General features: G+C 40.8%; 1 long non-coding RNA gene across 1 annotated transcript; it reads left to right on the forward strand.

Moving 5' to 3' along the window:
* Positions 1-7,179: 7,179 nt before the first annotated feature.
* Positions 7,180-14,975, forward strand: LOC309844147. Its single transcript, XR_014300519.1, has 3 exons — positions 7,180-7,261; positions 9,054-9,103; positions 14,887-14,975. It is a non-coding gene; the product is annotated as an uncharacterized lncRNA (long non-coding RNA).
* The last annotated feature ends 1,856 nt before the right edge of the window (positions 14,976-16,831 follow it).

Genomic DNA, 16,831 nt, shown 5'->3' on the forward strand with positions numbered 1-16,831 from the left:
TCCAGAATAATGGCATGTAATGGTGTAGTGTGAAATTGCCATCTATCCTGAGTTCTGATTCTTCAAATTTCCGTCATTTGAGGTTTACTAAGAAAACTTCTTTAGAAACGAGTGAAGACATTGAAAAGGGACCATGGAGGATAGGGTGACAAGACTAAATCCTACAAAGAATTCTGATTCGTTCTTTAATTCACTCAAGACAGAGTGTGGCGCAAGCAATTTGTGAAATACACAGGTTCTTTTTAAAAGTTACAGGTATTAGTGGTGGGATGTCCCATTCATCCCCAGGTGGAATTGGGATGTCATTACTAAATGAAGATTCCCCATGTGCTACATAGTGTTTTCATGTATAACCTACTCCATTTAAAGAATGTAAATGTCATGAAATATGTTCACACTATATTGAATGACATTTTTTTCATAGAATTCATTTGTGTAACCATTTATTGTGTATTTTTATGTGTTTAGCCATATTTAAGATGTATTTTCATATGTATTTATCTATACATCTATGTACCATATAGAGTTTTAGACACTGGAGACTCAACAGTGAACAAAACAGACAAAAGGCTTTGCCCTAAAGAGGAGTACACTGGGGAGAATTGTCAATCATGCTAAATTATATAGTGTGCAAAATGTATGGGCTGTGAGAAAAAGTAAAGCAGCTCAAGGAAATGAGGAGTGCCATGGTCGAGGGGAGGTCACATTATAATTCTAAATAGGATGATGAGGGCAGCCGCCTTCAGAAGGTTGTATCTGAGCTAGAAGGAAGGAAGTGAAGGAGCAGGCAAGCCATGCCACTGTCAAGGAAGAAAAGTTCCAGGCAGAGAAATAGGACAGGTCGAAGACCTGCCTAGAATGTTCGAGCAACAGGGAGGAGGCTGATGTCACTGGTGCAGAGTGGAGGAGGGGGAGAGAAGTAGGAAATTGAGGGGGGTTACGAGGGGGCAGGAACCTGGAGGGCTTTGCAGGCTTTTAAAGACTGGTTGTTACTGGAAGAAATTGGAGAACTGTTGCAGGGGAATCAGCATGGCCATGACACAAATCTCACTCAGGCTTTAGAAAAAGATGGCTCCAGTCGCTGTTTTATAGCTATTGCAACAGTCGCAAGGTGAAGACAATGAGAGCTTGGACCCAGGTGATGGGCATGGCTGTGCTGACAAGTGATTAGATCCTGCATGTATTTCACACATAGAACTGAGGAATATGATGTGGGCTCTGAGAAAGAACTGTCACCAGAGCACTGGGTCTGAGGAACTGATGAGATAGTATTGCCATTCCCTAGTTGGGGGTAAAGGTGATTGGGGTAGTTTTCCTTTCCCGTTCCCCTCACTTCCTTTTTTTGGTTTTTGACTGTATTTGGGGGTAGGGGAAGATAGTCATTTTTAGGTTCATAGCAACACTGGTCATTTTGTTTTGAGGAAGGGGTGAGCTGTGGTCACTTTAGAGCCTTTTAAATTTCAGTTTCTGGTAGACAACCAAGTGTGACATCAACTAGGAGTTGGCTGTGCACATTCAGGGTTTAGGGCAGGAGAGTAGGCTGGAAATACAAATTCCAGAGTTGTCAATATGTAGATGGTATTTATAGCCATCAAACTGGAGGAACTCACCAAGGATGTGGTCGGTTATCGGCACACCCTTCCATCTGTGCCAGTAGATCTGAGTCCTTTAATGGTTTTCCTTTACCAGGTGACACAGTGTTAAGTTTTGCAGTAGAAGGTACTAGTGAGGCATCACAAGAGGAATGGTTTCTTGTCCTGGGCCTGATGTTCACCCACCAGGTTTTGAGAGGGCACTTTTTGTTTTTTTCATCCAGTGTCCCATTTGCATGTTTTTCCCACCCCTTGGTATCCGGGGTCTAGCTCTTCCCAGCATTTGGCTGCCCCACTCTTGCCCCAGTGCTCTCTTAAGCCCTTGACCCAGTCATGGCAATTTGGCTGCAACCCCCAAGCAGTATGGGCCTATACCCCACAGCACCAACCACTGCTCCCTCACTTCTCCCCTCAGCCCCCCCCCCCATACATGCTGGGAGGCAAGACTACCCTCCCTTACAGCAGTCCAGGCATCTGGGCTGAGTCTGGCACAGAAGGGTACAAGATCCCAGCAGAGCCAGGCCTTTCGAACTCCCGGTTGCAGCAGTGCCTTGCAGTGGTGCCTCAATCCCCTCTGCACATCCCGTCTCCTTTGTTGGACCAATCCCGTTATCCCATCATCAGCCTCTGCTCATACCCACCTGGGGATTTGTTTCCCATGGCCTTCCCGACACAGACACCCAACGCCCAATGCACACATGCCTGTCAGCCTCGGCTCACCTGCCTCCCAGAGGCTTGTTCCTGCTTGCACGGTGACAGTGAACCAACAAATTTCTCCTTCCACTGGGCTGCAGTTTCTTCAGGGAGGGCTGAACCCCCTTCTGAGCCTGTCCTTCTTCAAGCACTCTCTCTTGGCCTACACCGCCCCTTACAGTTATCTTGAAATCTGCACAATTAGTTTTCCAAAATGGCTTACTAATTCCTTATTTTAAACTTCCTTCATTTAAGTTACGTGTGGTATCCATCACCTGAGTGGGCCCAAACTGACAAGAGGAGTTGATAGTAAACAGAAGAAGAGGTTGAGGGATTTGAGCACCCCACTGTTAAGAGGTTTGGAAGAGGGACTAAGGTGAGACGGAGTAAGCCAAATGGCCAAGGAAGGAGGAAAATAAAAAAACATGGCGTATCACTAGAGCCAAGCAAAGAACACATTTACAAAGAAGGTGGTTATCAGCTATGTCAGAAACTGCTAGTTAGTCACGTATAATGAGAGCTGAGCATGAAATTCAGGATGTAGCAACATGAAGATCACTAGCAGCCTTCACAAAATCGGAAACATTAGAAGGACTCTAAAGAGTCTATCTACCAACCTGTCACCCAAGGCAACACTGCCTTTGAGATGCCCTTGACAGATCTTCCACCTAAATCTGAATATCTAAATTTGCTTGCAAATCACTATTTAGTTAATTTGTTCTGTTAACTTTGGGGCTTTATATAATACAATTTTTATAAAAATTAACTTTTCAAATGAAAAGAGACATCAGCTATTGTATAGAGAGCATAGAATATTGAGATGTCCTCAGTATTGTATATATCAAGTAATATTTATTGAGCATCTATTGTGTTGCAGGTGTTAGTCTAAGAGCTGGGATATGGTAGTAAAATAGGGAAGCAAAAAGCTTGTCATCATGAAGCTTCCATTTTGGTGGGAGACCAAGTAATAAATTAGGGTGTTTTCAGAATGATATGCACAATGAAGGAAATTGAGTGCCAGGAACAGTAGGGAGTTACTTTGCAATGGTATAAGGATTTAGAAAAACCCTCCCCAAAGCAATTTGAGCATTTGAGCTAAGACCTACCTGTGGACAGCAGTGAACAAAAATCTGCACAGAAAGCATTCTGGATAGAGGGTGTGACATATAGGAGTTTTGTGGATTCAAGGGGCAAAAAGAGAACAAGACTGCAAGCACAGTGTGGAATCTGGGAAAGAAGTAGAAGATAAGATAAAAAGAGATACAAGGGGAGTTCTAGTTTCTGTCATGATGGAGCAACAAGGGTGAGATTTATACTCCAGCTCTAAGCAATTAGAGAACTGGACAAACTATATATAAAACTGGTTTTCAACAGATGAATGGATAAAGAAGATGTGTATATACAATGGAATACTCTGCAACGATGCCATTTGCAACGATGTGGATGGAACTAGAAGGTATCATGCTTAGCAAAATAAGACAATCAGAGAAAGACAACTATCATCTGATCTCCTTGATATGAGGAAGTGGAGATGCAACATGGGAGGTTTGGGGGTAGGAAAAGAATAAATGAAAGAAGATGGGATCGGGAGGGAGACAAGTCATAAGTGACTCTTAACCTCACAAAACAAACAGGGTTACTGGGGGGAGAGGATCGGGAGAGGGTGGCTGGGTTATGGACATTGGGAAGGGTATGTGCTACGGTGAGTGCAGTGAAATGTGGAAACCTGGTGATTCACAGACCTGTACCTCTGGGAATAAAAATACATTATATATTTATAAAAAAAATTAAAAATAAATTTAAAAAAAAAGAACAGTGGTTTTGAGATTTTGGACAACTTGCTTGTGGTTCTTGAGAGAAGGGGAAAAAGAAGGCAATCCCTATGATTGCACTACGTTATTATGGGAAGACTGTTCCCAGGCTTAAGTGCAGGGAGGGAGGAACCTGGACCCCGGAAGTCTTTCTAAGTTGAAAAATCTGATATCAGAGTTTAGGGTGGTCAAAGTATGGATGGAATTTATGGATCATAGTCCCAAGAAGAGAGGACTGCGCCTGGAAACAGTGCAGGACACCTGCAGAGGTGACTTCTCCAGTTTTTGGCTAAGGGTTGAGTTCAGCATTCAGGAGAGAAAATTACCCAAAGCCAAGGAAAGATCCACAAGAAAGGAGAAGGCAGAAGAGTCTCAGAGCCCAAATGGGATTGGGTGTCATTTATGCCCCTATTAGCCAGTCTTACAAAAATCTTACAAAACACAAGGCATTGAATAGAATCCTCAGAAGGGTGTCAACTTAGTAGTGAAGCAAAATTAGCTGTAGACTAAAGGCTGCTCTAGACCTACAACAACAAGGATCAAAAGCAAACCTCAGAAGACTCCAACTGAGTCCAAATACTTTAACTATGAACCAGTATGTAAAAGAATACAACAAAACCTGCAATCAATACATAAAATTCACAACATCTAGCATCCAACAACAACAAAAAAATTATTAGAAGGGGTCTGCCTGGCTCAGTCGGTGGAACGGGTGACTCTTGATCTCAGGGTTGTAAAATCAAGCCCCACATTGGGTGTAGAGATTGCTTAAAAAGAAATTCTTTTTTAAAAAATTACTAGACATGCAAGTAAGTGAAGTATGATCCATTATCAGGAGAAAAAATAAAAGAAACAGACCCATAAAATGGTGATTATGCAACTAGCACCTCTTATAAATACAGTCCACATATTCAGAAAGGAGAGAAAAACAAGATCATAAAGAAGAGAGAAATAGAGGATGTAAAAAAGACTCTAATGGAATGTTGAGAGAGAGAGATGAAATGATCTAAATTATGTGTAATTGAAGTCCCAGTAGGAGGACTAAGGAGACAAAGACTGAAACGTATTTAAGAAATAATCAACGTTTTTCAAAATCTTTTAACTATAGGTCAGTGGTCAGAAAACACTCACTTGTGGGCCAAAGCTGGCCTGATGCCTATTTTGTAAATAAAATTTTAATGGGAGGGGCATCTGAGTGGCTCAGTTGGTTAAGCGTTTGACTCTAACTTTGGCTCAGGCTATGCTCTCAGGGTCCTGGGACCCAGCCCCATGTCAGGCTCCCCACTCAGTGGGGAGACTGCTTGAGATTCTCTCTCTCCCTCTCCCTCTGCCCCTCCTCCATGTGCACACATGTGCGTTCTCTCTTTTAAGTATCTCAAGTAAATAGTTCTTTAAAAATTTTTATTGGAACATAGCGATGCTCATTTATGTATTGCCATTTCTGTATTATGGCTGCTTTTGAATAGTTGTGATAGGAACTCTTTGGAGTGCAAAATCTAAATTATTTACTATCTAGCTCTTTCCAGGAAAAAAAAAAATGCCAGGGGATTGGGGGAAGAGATTAACTGTAAAGAACCAGAAGGGAATTTTAGGTGTTCTATATCATGAGTGTATTTGTCAGAGTTCATTGAATTGTACCGTTAAAACTGGTTAATTTTATTGTATATAAATTGTGCTTCAGTAAAGCTAATTTCTCAAAATACAATAGGTAAAGGACTAATTCAACATCTTGCAGCCTTTGATAGAGTTTGGCTTGCATTTTCTTTATTTTTTATTTTATTTTTTAAAGATTTTATTTATTTGACAGAGAGAGAGACAGCAGGAGGGGAAACACAAGCGGGGCGAAGGGGAGGAGAAGCAGGCTTCCTGCCAAGTAGGGAGCCCAATGTGGGACTCTAACCCAGGACCCTGGGATCATGACCTGAGCAGAAAGCAGACCCTTAATGAGTAAGCCACCCGGGCACCACCGGCTTGAGGTTTAAATGTAATCAGTGAGAAGCCAATGGAGAATTTTAATCAGAGGATGGACAGATTGAAAGTTTAAGTAGTCATTTAAACAGTAGTGTGGTAAATGAGGGACAAGATCCTGATTTCAAGGGTTTTATAGTATTTACTTGAAAAGATGATGGCAGCTTTTGAACTCCCATGATGAGGTGGATTGATGATGTGTTTTTGAGGGAGATCCCGCAATCTTCCTGACTGACGATGGAAGCCAAGCCTGGAACCCTGGTAGATAAAACTTTAAGGGCTTGGACAAGGAGGTGGACGGTAGTGCTCTTTCCTGGGAAGGCAAAATCCAGAGTGTGAATGTCTGACTCCTCGCATGTATGCCAGACGAATTAGATTGTTCTACACACATAGTCCTTTGGCTATTGCAGTTGAATTCAGGCATTCCTAACTTGGCCATAAGTTCACATTCACTCTGGTCTAATGCTTTTAGATAAAAACCAGCATTTTGACAGTTGACAGCTGTATAAAAAATGAAAGATTCCCATTTTAGATATAGTTTAGTTGTAGATCATTGTGAACTCTTGCATAATTCCTCTTCCCGGAAGGTATTCAAAACTACTTTGAAACAAATTAAAACATAATCAGCAAGGAGGCATTTTGAATGGCAATTCTACTCACTATAAAAATAATCAATAAGGAGATTAAATAAGATAGTTTTACTGTGTTAATCTTCAGCAAGGTCTCTCCTTTCACACCTTGAGTTCTCATTTCCCCAAACACTTTATTACTCTAAAGATTCTGACATTCACACTCTACCATTTGCATGCTCCTTGTCTCTAATGGTGTGCCAACTTATATTTGGAAAAACGATTAACCCACATTCATCTTTTTAATTTTTATCATAAAAAGCACTTTCTGATGAGCTAAATGTATAGTATATGTCTTATTAATTATTCATGTGCTTACCTTTATTTTGTGAAAATCAATGCCAGCAAATCAAGCTCTTAATGTTTAGAGAATCTCTCCTTTATATGTTTGCTCTTTTGAAAATGAATCCTGCTTTTCGACCCAAACTTCTGCCTCCCTCCTCTGCAGCAAAACCCTTCACCAATGACCTTTGTCTTTTCAAGGTGTGGTCATATAATATACGTGAAGCAGAACCAAGAAAATTAGTTCCAAATCTGCTGGTGTCTGGAAGTACCTTGTCACCTGCAGGTAGGGCCCTACCTGAATGAGTGTGTTGGGTTCACCCCAGCCTGGCTCCAGCTTGGATCCTTCAATCCTTTTCTGAGTCAGATGTGTCTCTCCATCTTATGAGGTTCCTGATTGTTCCTGCTACACATCTGGTTTAATCCTCCCCATATAGTTTCGACACCTCAACATTCCCTTGCTGCTCTTCTCCTGTCTCCTACCTGCTGAACTTGAGATAATGTATATTTCTTTTGTCTCCAACTGGAAGAAGAAATTGGTGTCTTTTAAGGGAGTGAGCTCCTCAGGTGCCTGGGTGGCTCTGTTGGTCAGTTGGTCTACTTTTAGCTCAGGTCATGATCCCAGGGTCCTGGGATCAAGCCCTGTGTCAGGCTCCCTGCTCAATGGGAAGTCTGTTTCTTCCTCTCCCTCTGCCCCTCTGCCTGCTTGTGCTCTCTCCCTCTCTCAAGTAAATAAAGTCCTGGGGGCACCTGGGTGGCTCAGTGGGTTGAAGCCTCTGCCTTCAGTTCAGGTCATGGTCTCAGGGTCCTGGGATCGAGCCCTGTCTCAGCAGGGAACCTGCTTCCTCCTCTCTCTCTGCCTGCCTCTGCCTACCTGTGATCTCTGTCTGTCAAATAAATAAATAAAATCCTTAATAAATAAATAAATAAAATCCTAAAAAAAAAAAAAAAAGTGAGGTCCCTTAAAAAACATCTTCTGCAGGCTGGATATGTCCGTTCTCATCATTCAGAAATGAAATCAAGACTTTATTACGGTGTAAAGGGGGCAACTTCCAAATACAGTCTCCCGTCTCCAGCTCATGGGATTGGACATCTCAGCCACATTTAATTCTTCCACTGATTGGCATTTTTCTTTAAAAATCTCATCTGCAAAGAGTCACAAGTATTTGTATTTTTCTTGATTTTAATCTAAGTCCAGTCATTATAAATCACTCCTTTTAGTTTGGTATGAGTTGTTTCCCAATATAGAATCCAAGACTCCTGGATATCTACTAGTCCTTCCCCAGCAGAGTTTCAATTTCCTGGAGTCCCTGGGTTGACTGGACATATTTTCATGTATACACACACACAAACACATACAAATCCTTCTGGGGTTTTTTGTTTTGTTTTGTTTTTTGTTTTTCATTTCAAATACACTTGTTCCATAATGAAAACTTCTACAAGATGGAATCTGTCTCCCTGGGTGTACGAGATTCCTGTGGCTGCTGTAATAAATTACCTGGAAATAGTGGCTTAAATTTATTATCTTAATTCTGGAAGTCAGGATCCAAAATCAGTGTCACTGGTATAAAGTCAATATACCAACAAGGTTGTGGCCTTGTATGCACTATGGGAGAGAACCCATTTCTTTGCCTTCACTAGCTTCTGAAGGATGTCTGCCTTCCTCGGCATTCTTTGAAATTCCTACATTCCTTGGGAGAGGCTCCTGTTCTTCTATTTTCAAGGCCAGCCTGGAATATCCTCAAAATTTTCTCCTCCTTCCCCAATGCCTCTGTCAGTCACACCCCCTTATCTTAGACTCTGACCCCCTGCTTACAAGGACCCTGTAATCACATCAGTCCTATCCTGATGACTCAGGATGATCTTCCCTCTCAAGATTTTTAACTTAATTGTATCTGTGAAGTCCCTTTTGCCCTATAAAATAATATATCCACAGGTTCCTGAGATTAGGGTGTGGACATCTTGGGGTGGGGTGGGGAGGCATTATTCAGCCTGTTACACCAAGTAAACCATTTTATCTTGTTCTTCAAAATAAACGTTATAATTAGTTAAATAATCAGTATTTATTTTCCTTATAGTTAGAAGCCCATGGAATTTAAAGATCTCTGCAGTTGTGTGATGAGCATTGGTAAGTGAAAACTCAGAGGAACATGTGGATCCCATTTGTTCTTGTTTTGTTTTGTTTTGTTTTTAAAGAGTTTATTTCTTTCTTTGTCAGAGAGAGCTCAAGCAGGGGGATTGGCAGGCAGAGGGAGAAGCAGGCTTCCCACTGGACACAGAGCCTGATGTGGGGCTCGATCCCAGGATCCTGAGATCATGACCTGAGCTAAAGGCAGAGGCTTAACCCACTGAGCCACCCAGGTGTCCCATCCCCTTTGTTTTTTTGTGGCATTGACCAGTTCCTTTTCTTCTGTCACTTCACAATAGAAAACATTATTTCTGGTTAGCAAAAGGCCATCCTTTCATCGGACTGAACAATTCACTTGAAGAAAGTTGTTTTGCCAGTAGAAAACTCATGTGAAGTTAAGGCTAACAGAATAATGGTATGTCTTAATTCTTTCCATGCTGATGGCAGTGTATTTGCTAATGTATCATCTTTGGACTTGAGATACCAAAAGTAATTTGGAGAACTGGTGTAAGATTAAGTTGATTTAACTAGTAGCTATCAAGATTCTAGTACCTGCAAGATACCTAATGAAATACCTTAAAGAACACACCGTCCAAATGAAGAGGCAAGACAAATCACATGAATACTTAGTCATGCTGGGAGTGCAACCATTACTGAAGAGACAGCCAATACATCCAGAGAGACTTCTGTGTTCTTTCTTGCTCCTTCAGTATTTCATTTGAATGTTTTCACTTGGAAGAATTTGAAGGGTAGGGAATGAGGAGGAAGGTACATTTTTGTTTTATATTAATTAATAGACTATTTTTCACAGTTTAGTTCTATAAAAAATGTAACAAAGTTCAGAGAGTTTCCACATATCCTTTCTTCTCTGCTTACTGTTCCCTGACTATTAATGTTTTGCATTAGTGCATGAGTGTGTTGCATTTGTTACCATTAATGAACCAATATGGATGTATCATTATTAACAGCTGCATTTTACATTGGGATCCATTCTGGTGTGTGTGTGTGTGTGTGTGTGTGTGTGTGTGTGTGTGTGTGTGTGTGGTTTTGACAAATGCCTAATAGTAGGCATCTACCATTCCAGTATCCTACAGAATAGTTTCACTACCATTAAAATCCCCTGGGTTTCATGTATTCATCACTCCCATTTCCCTCAAACTTCTGAGAGCCACTGTTTTTTTTGTTTGTTTGTTTGTTTTGTTTGTTTGTTTGTTTTTTACTCTTTCTATAGATTTACGTTTTCCAAAAAAAGTCATACAGTTGGACTCGTATAGCAGGTGGTCATTTCCGACTGGCTTTATTCACTTAGCAATATGTGTTTAAGTTTCTTCCATGTCCTTTCATGACTTGGTAACTAACTTATTTTTACCACTGAATAATATTCCATTTTATGGATGTACCCCAGTTTGTTTATCCATTCCCCTATTAAAGGACATCTTAGTTGCTTCCAGCTTTTCCCAACTATGTATAAAACTGCTATAAACATTAGCATACAGGTTTCGAGTGGACAGAAGTTTTCAACTCTTTTGGGTAAACACCAAGGATTTCTGGATCATATCTTAAGGCTATGTTAAGAATCTGTCAAACTGTCTCCCACAGGGACCGCACCATTTTGCATTCCCACCAGCAATGAGCGTTCTTGCTGCTTCACACCCTTGCACACATTTATTCTTGTGAGTGTTTGGATTTCAGTCATCCAAAAGATGTGTGGTCATATCTCATGATGAATTTTAACTTTCAGTTCCCTGGTGACATATAAGGAGAAGGATCTTTTCATATTCTCGTCTGGACTGTTTTCTTACTCCTCAGTTTTCAGAGTTCATTGTGTGTTTTGGATAAAAGTCCTTCATTAGATAGGTGTTTTGCAAATACTTTCTCCTAGTTTGCAGCTTGTCTTTTCATTCCTTTTAACCATGTGTGTTGCAGAGCAAAAGCTTAACATTTGGTGAAGTCCAACTTACCAGCTTTTTGTTTATTTTTTTCTCATGGATCAAGCTTTTGCTGTTGAATCTAAAAGTTCACTGCCAAACCTGAGGTCACATAGATTTCCCCTGTTTTATCTTCCAGATGTTTTATAGCTTTGAGTTTTATTATTAGGTATATTATCCATTTGAGTTAATTTTTGTGAAAGATGCAAGATCTGTATTGAGATTCACTTTTTTTTTCATGCCAATGTCCAATTCTGGTACTGTTTATTGAAAAGATTATCTTTTCTCCATTGAATTGCCTTTAGTCCTTTTTCAATTGACTATGCTTGTGTGAGTCAATTTCTAGGTCCTCTATTCTGTTCCATTGGTCTGTTTGTTCTTTCAATATCATGGTGCCTTGGTTATTATAGCTTTATAGTAAGTCTTGAAGGCAGGTAGCATCAGGTCTTTAGCTAGAATGTATGGGTTTGAATATAGCCCACACATGCTTCCATGAAATATGGCCAGTTAGATGACGTTTGTTCCTTATGATTTTAAATCTTTTCTTTGTTCATGAACACCATCCTGTTACATTTCATTATACCTCCAAATTCTAGGAGGTTTTACTTTCTAGTGTCTTTCCCCTGCAGAACAACTTGCAGGCATTGATGGACTTTGGGTAGGAAATTATTCTTACCTAGTCAGGGAAACAAGGATTTCCTCTTTCTAAACTATGACTGCATAAAGCAGATTATATAATAATATACTACACTGAGGGTGGTATGCCTCAGTCCCTTCCAACCCCCGTTGTTCCTGGTCAGTCACTTGTGAACAAGAGTGCCGCCTAGACACACGTTGTTTCCATCGTCATCCTTTTCCTGTCTCCATACCCAGGAATCTCACCTAATGTGGAAAGAGAATACTCTCTCACTAGGAAAACCAGAGATGGGAGGCATCTACAGTACTGGTGCCACAGGTGTCAGCCTAGATGATACAAATGAGAGGGACACGTTTGCCCTCAGTTCTCCTGCAGGGGGAAGCTCAGGTACCCAGGAGATTCGCTGGGGTATTGTGGAATGAGAATAATCCCCACAGGCTTCAAAGCTCAGGAGGATCCCCTTTCGCTCCCAAGAAATAAAATCACCCCCAAAGCCCTCCTGTAACTAAGCTTTGGCCTCCTGCAGTCAGACCGACATGGATACTAACAGAGCCTGTTATCTCCAACAAAACTGGGCTGCGGCCTCGTAGGTGGAAACGGAGCCACGGAGCAGGAATAGGAGCAGGATCAGTCACTTGAAAATACGACGCCGCACCGAATAGTCGGCAGATGACCCCAAGACGACAGAATTAATGCAGAAAGCAGAAGACAGTTCCACGGTATTTAAACATGTGGCTTCTTGCTCATTTCAGAGATATTGCAGTAATGAATCAATCTTGTCATAAGAAAGGGCTATTTACAAAAATAAGAAAGACTTCTTGGAAATAAGAAAACAAAATAATTGTCAAAAATTTTTCATCTTAGAAGCACTAACGGGAAAAACATTCCCCAAAATGGAAATAATGATTTAGAAGGGTAAATAATTCTTCCAGGGTACAAAGCAAAAAAGACCAAGGAAGGGAATTTCTAAAAGAAGAGATGAGACAGAAGGGAGAGACCAAAGAGACCCCATATTCATGAATAGGAGTGCTAGGAAACCAGCAAGCAGATGGAGGATAAGCGAAAACAAAATAAATCCCAAAAGAAAATTTCCCCACGTTTAAGGATTCTGTGAATTCTGACTCAGAATGCCTCACAAATGTTTGGCAGGATTATTGAAAAAGTGGAAACAAATTGAAAAACATATATTTGATTTCTAAGGACAAAATAAGCATTTTCCAAAATAGATACAAAATACAGTTTGCCTGTAAAGGAAAGAGAATCAGACTCCCATCAAAATTCTCAGTTGGGGGCTCCTGGGTGGCTCAGTGGCTCTGCCTTCGGCTCAGGTCATTGAGCTCAGCATTGGGCTCTCTGCTCAGCGGGGAGGCTGCTTCCCCCTCTCTCCGCCTGCCTCTCTGCCTACTTGTGATCTCAGTCTTTCTGTCAAATAAATAAAATCTTTAAAAAAAAATTTTTTTTTTTAAATTCTCAGTTGCAATACCAAATGCCAAATGCAGTGTAGAGCTACACTGGCAAATTTCTGAGGAAGCCTTTTCTGAGCGTTCCCTGAGGACTGGTGGGCCCTCATCCCTTCAGTTTAGCTCAGCAATCCACCCAGAGCCTGCCCCCTGCCTGCTGCTTCTCAGTTCGGCATCCCCCATCCCTTGGCTTATGAACAAGGATGAAGGCCACAGATTTAGACCCTCTTGTTTTGTAACCACCTGGCCCGCCCTCCTTAGAGCAGAGCCACCCTGAGCCTCAGGCTCCTTCTACCATGGTGGGGGGGGAGGCATCACTATCTTAGCATCTTTCCCTGAAGCCAAGGCTCTGAGCAAAATCAGACACACATTTGACTCCCTTCTCCTAGGTCCCAGTGCCCCCTGGCCTCTTCGTCCTGCTCTTCCAAATGTCCCCCCTCAGGAATAGAACGGACAGACTCTTCTTTTACTTCTCTGCTTAACATCTGCCACCTTGCTGGTTATAATTTCTTGGCTAATCCCTCCTGGTGGACAAAAGTATTTTCTATAAACTTTAGAATTACTGCTTTGTGGTCACAACCTAGTATTTGATATATTAAGTAGAAGCAAAGGAATTTAGACATGTCTTTGTTTCCAACAGACTTTCAAGCATATTTGCCTATTGTCTTCTTGCAAAATGCCATTTAAATGTCAGAAACTGAAAACTCTTTGTTCATCATTACATTTCTTCTCCACAAATGAATTTTAGTAATTCTCATGTTCCAACATCTCTTTGGTGGCAGATGAACACCTTGGACTTACATGTGTGGAAAGGCAGAAGGGAAAACCATGTAAATATTTTTTAAAACATTATGTCCAGGGGTGCCTGGGTGGCTCAGTGGGTTAAAGCCTCTGCCTTCAGCTCAGGTCATGATCCCAGGGTCCTGGGATTGGGCCCCACATTGGGCTTTCTGCTCAGTGGGGAGCCTGCTTCCCCTTCTATCTCTGCCTGCCTCTCGGCCTACTTGTGATCTCTGTCTGTCAAATAAATAAATAAAATCTTTAAAAAAAAAACAACGTTATGTCCATTATGCTACATAATCTTGACAGTTAAAACTGAAGAGTTTTCATAAGGGAGTTATGAAGCTTAAAGGCAAAAAAAAAATTTTAAACAGCATAATATAAAAATAATCTTAGTAAAATTTTATAGTTCTACTTTCTCTCACATTCAGTGAAACAAGGTTAAACATTAATAATTGAAAAGATAAAATTAATCCCATTTGGAAACTTAAGACTGCTCTTCTAAATAAGTCCTATCAGCAAGAAAATAAAAATTGAATTTACAAGCTCCTTAAAATCGAACAGCAATGGGAATATTAGATATTGAACAGCTGAAGAATTTGGCCACTGAAGAAAATTCAGGATTTGATGCTTCTATTATTTAATCAGAGACAAAGCATTCAATTCAAGCACATAATAAAAATAACCAGAAAACAAAAAAGAAGGAAAAGAAAATAATAAACATAAAACTAGAAATTAATTGATAAATAAAATGAAGTAGAAGTAATGGATAAAATGAAGAGTCTGACCCTTGGTGGGAATGAGTAGATTAATGACAGATACGTTTTTAGCAAAACAAACTGGTTCTCAGGTTCATCTGAGAATAAATGAAGACCACTGTTAAAGATACAGGTTGGACACACATATTTAACCTTCACTCCCTCCTGAAATGCTACAAAAATGAGAGTAAATGTGTTTTTCTTTGTTTGATTTTTGCAGTTCCTCAAGACTATAGGGCAGAGAAAGGAATGGCCTGTGTTAGGATCATAAAGCAGATGGAAAACGGCAGCTGACTGAGCAGCTTCTTGAAATACTAATCTGGAAGAAAGAGAATCAAGAAGCAATCTGATTCACACTATAGACGTTTTAAAGTCTCAGGAACTGGACATATCAGGAACCTGAAAAAGTGAAGCTAAAAGCCAGAGAGGATCAGTTCCTAGTATGTTTAAGAAATTAGGACTCCAATAATGCCCTCCCTAGTCTCCACAGAGCCTTTTTACTGGCTCTCTCCCACTCCCCAAACTGGACTAGAGTTGTTTGCTTTCCTGCAGAGAACAAAATAGAAGGTACCAGAACAAGTTGAATGTGGGGCTGCTTTGCTGAGAACAGGGGAGGTAAATGCAAATTGATACAACAGGTGTGAGACTTTAGCTTTCTTCCCCAAAGGGGTTCCAAGAATGTTGGCAGCCAGACTGACATCCTGAGGGCAGGATAGACTGGACTCCTCCAGACAGGGAAACGTACCAGCTGAGAGAAAAGACACAAAGGTATTGATGTCAGGGGTTTTCCCCAATAAACGGTCCAGCCAGCCTCTCTCAAAGTGAAGACCATGGTTGACAAGTCTCACACAAGCACTCACGGTTTCCAACCTGCTTTTTGGGTTTCATGTTCTAACAGCTGAAGAGCAAAGCATATAATATGAGAAACCAAGACAAACAGGGAAAAGCTACTTGGAAGGCATGGTGAAAAGGTACTTTGAAAAGAGCCATCAGTATCTTCAGATGGCTAAGAGAAGATGCAGTATCTACAGAGTAAGAACAGGTTGCTCTAAGAAAAAGAGCATTTAGAGAGTAAAGAGGATTTCTTAGAAATTAAAAATACCATCACCAAGTTGAAATACCCAATGGAAGGAGGATTGGAAGATACGGTTGAAGAAATTTTCCAGAAGTAGGGAGAAAACAGGCGAGAAGGATAATGTGTAGACTGGCCCAGGAGGGAGATCTAAACCAGAGGAATCCCAGGATGTAATGTCGAAGGGAACAGAGACAAGGAAAGGCGATCAAAGGAATAACTTCCAATTAGCAATAATCGCGCCTCGGATAAACCTCATTGGCTACAATACTGCCACTGCGCAAAGCTCAAAGGAATAACTTATAAGTGACACAACCACTGAATATACAAGGTTTCAGATTGGAGGCCTTACCAATTGCTCAAAATAGAGCCTCTCCAAAATACATAATCATGAAATGAAATTTCAGAATGCTGGGAAGGAAAAGAGCATACACGTCTCCGAAGATAAAAAGGTTTCACACAGAGACCAAACATCAGAATGAACAGTATTTCTTAACAGCAGCATTGAAAGATAGGACACAGTAAAAAAGTACATTCCAAATTCATAGACGAAAGACCATTTCCCAGTAAATATGAGAAATGTTACTCAGTACCAGTAATAAAAAAAGAAAAATTAAAACAGCAATGCCTTTTGTCCATTTTTATAGTGGAAAAAGTAAAAGTTACTGATCCTGTTCAGTGTTGCTAAAGAAAAGAGGAAAACAGGGGTGCCTGGGTGGCTCAGTGGATTAAGCTGCTGCCTTCGGCTTAGGTCATGATCTCAGGGTCCTGGGATTGAGTCCCGCATTGGGCTCTCTGCTCAGCAAGGAGCCTGCTTCCCTCTCTCTCTCTGCCTGTCTTTCTGCCTACTTGTGATCTCTGTCTGTCAAATAAATAAAATCTTAAAAAAAAAAAAAGAAAATAGGAAAACAGACCCAATGTGCAGTTGTCTAGAACAACTGAAATACCCCGGGGGTCCACACTTACCTGTCGGAAGAACCAAAGGTCACTCTGGTGTCAAATTGTCTCATTCTGGATCTGGTATTGGATGTGGGAGCTAGAAAATCCAACATTTAATTGATTCATCATTGATCCTAACTTGATGTATTTAATA

This window comes from Mustela nivalis (genome assembly GCF_964662115.1).
Source record: "Mustela nivalis genome assembly, chromosome: 11".
NCBI lineage: Eukaryota > Metazoa > Chordata > Mammalia > Carnivora > Mustelidae > Mustela > Mustela nivalis.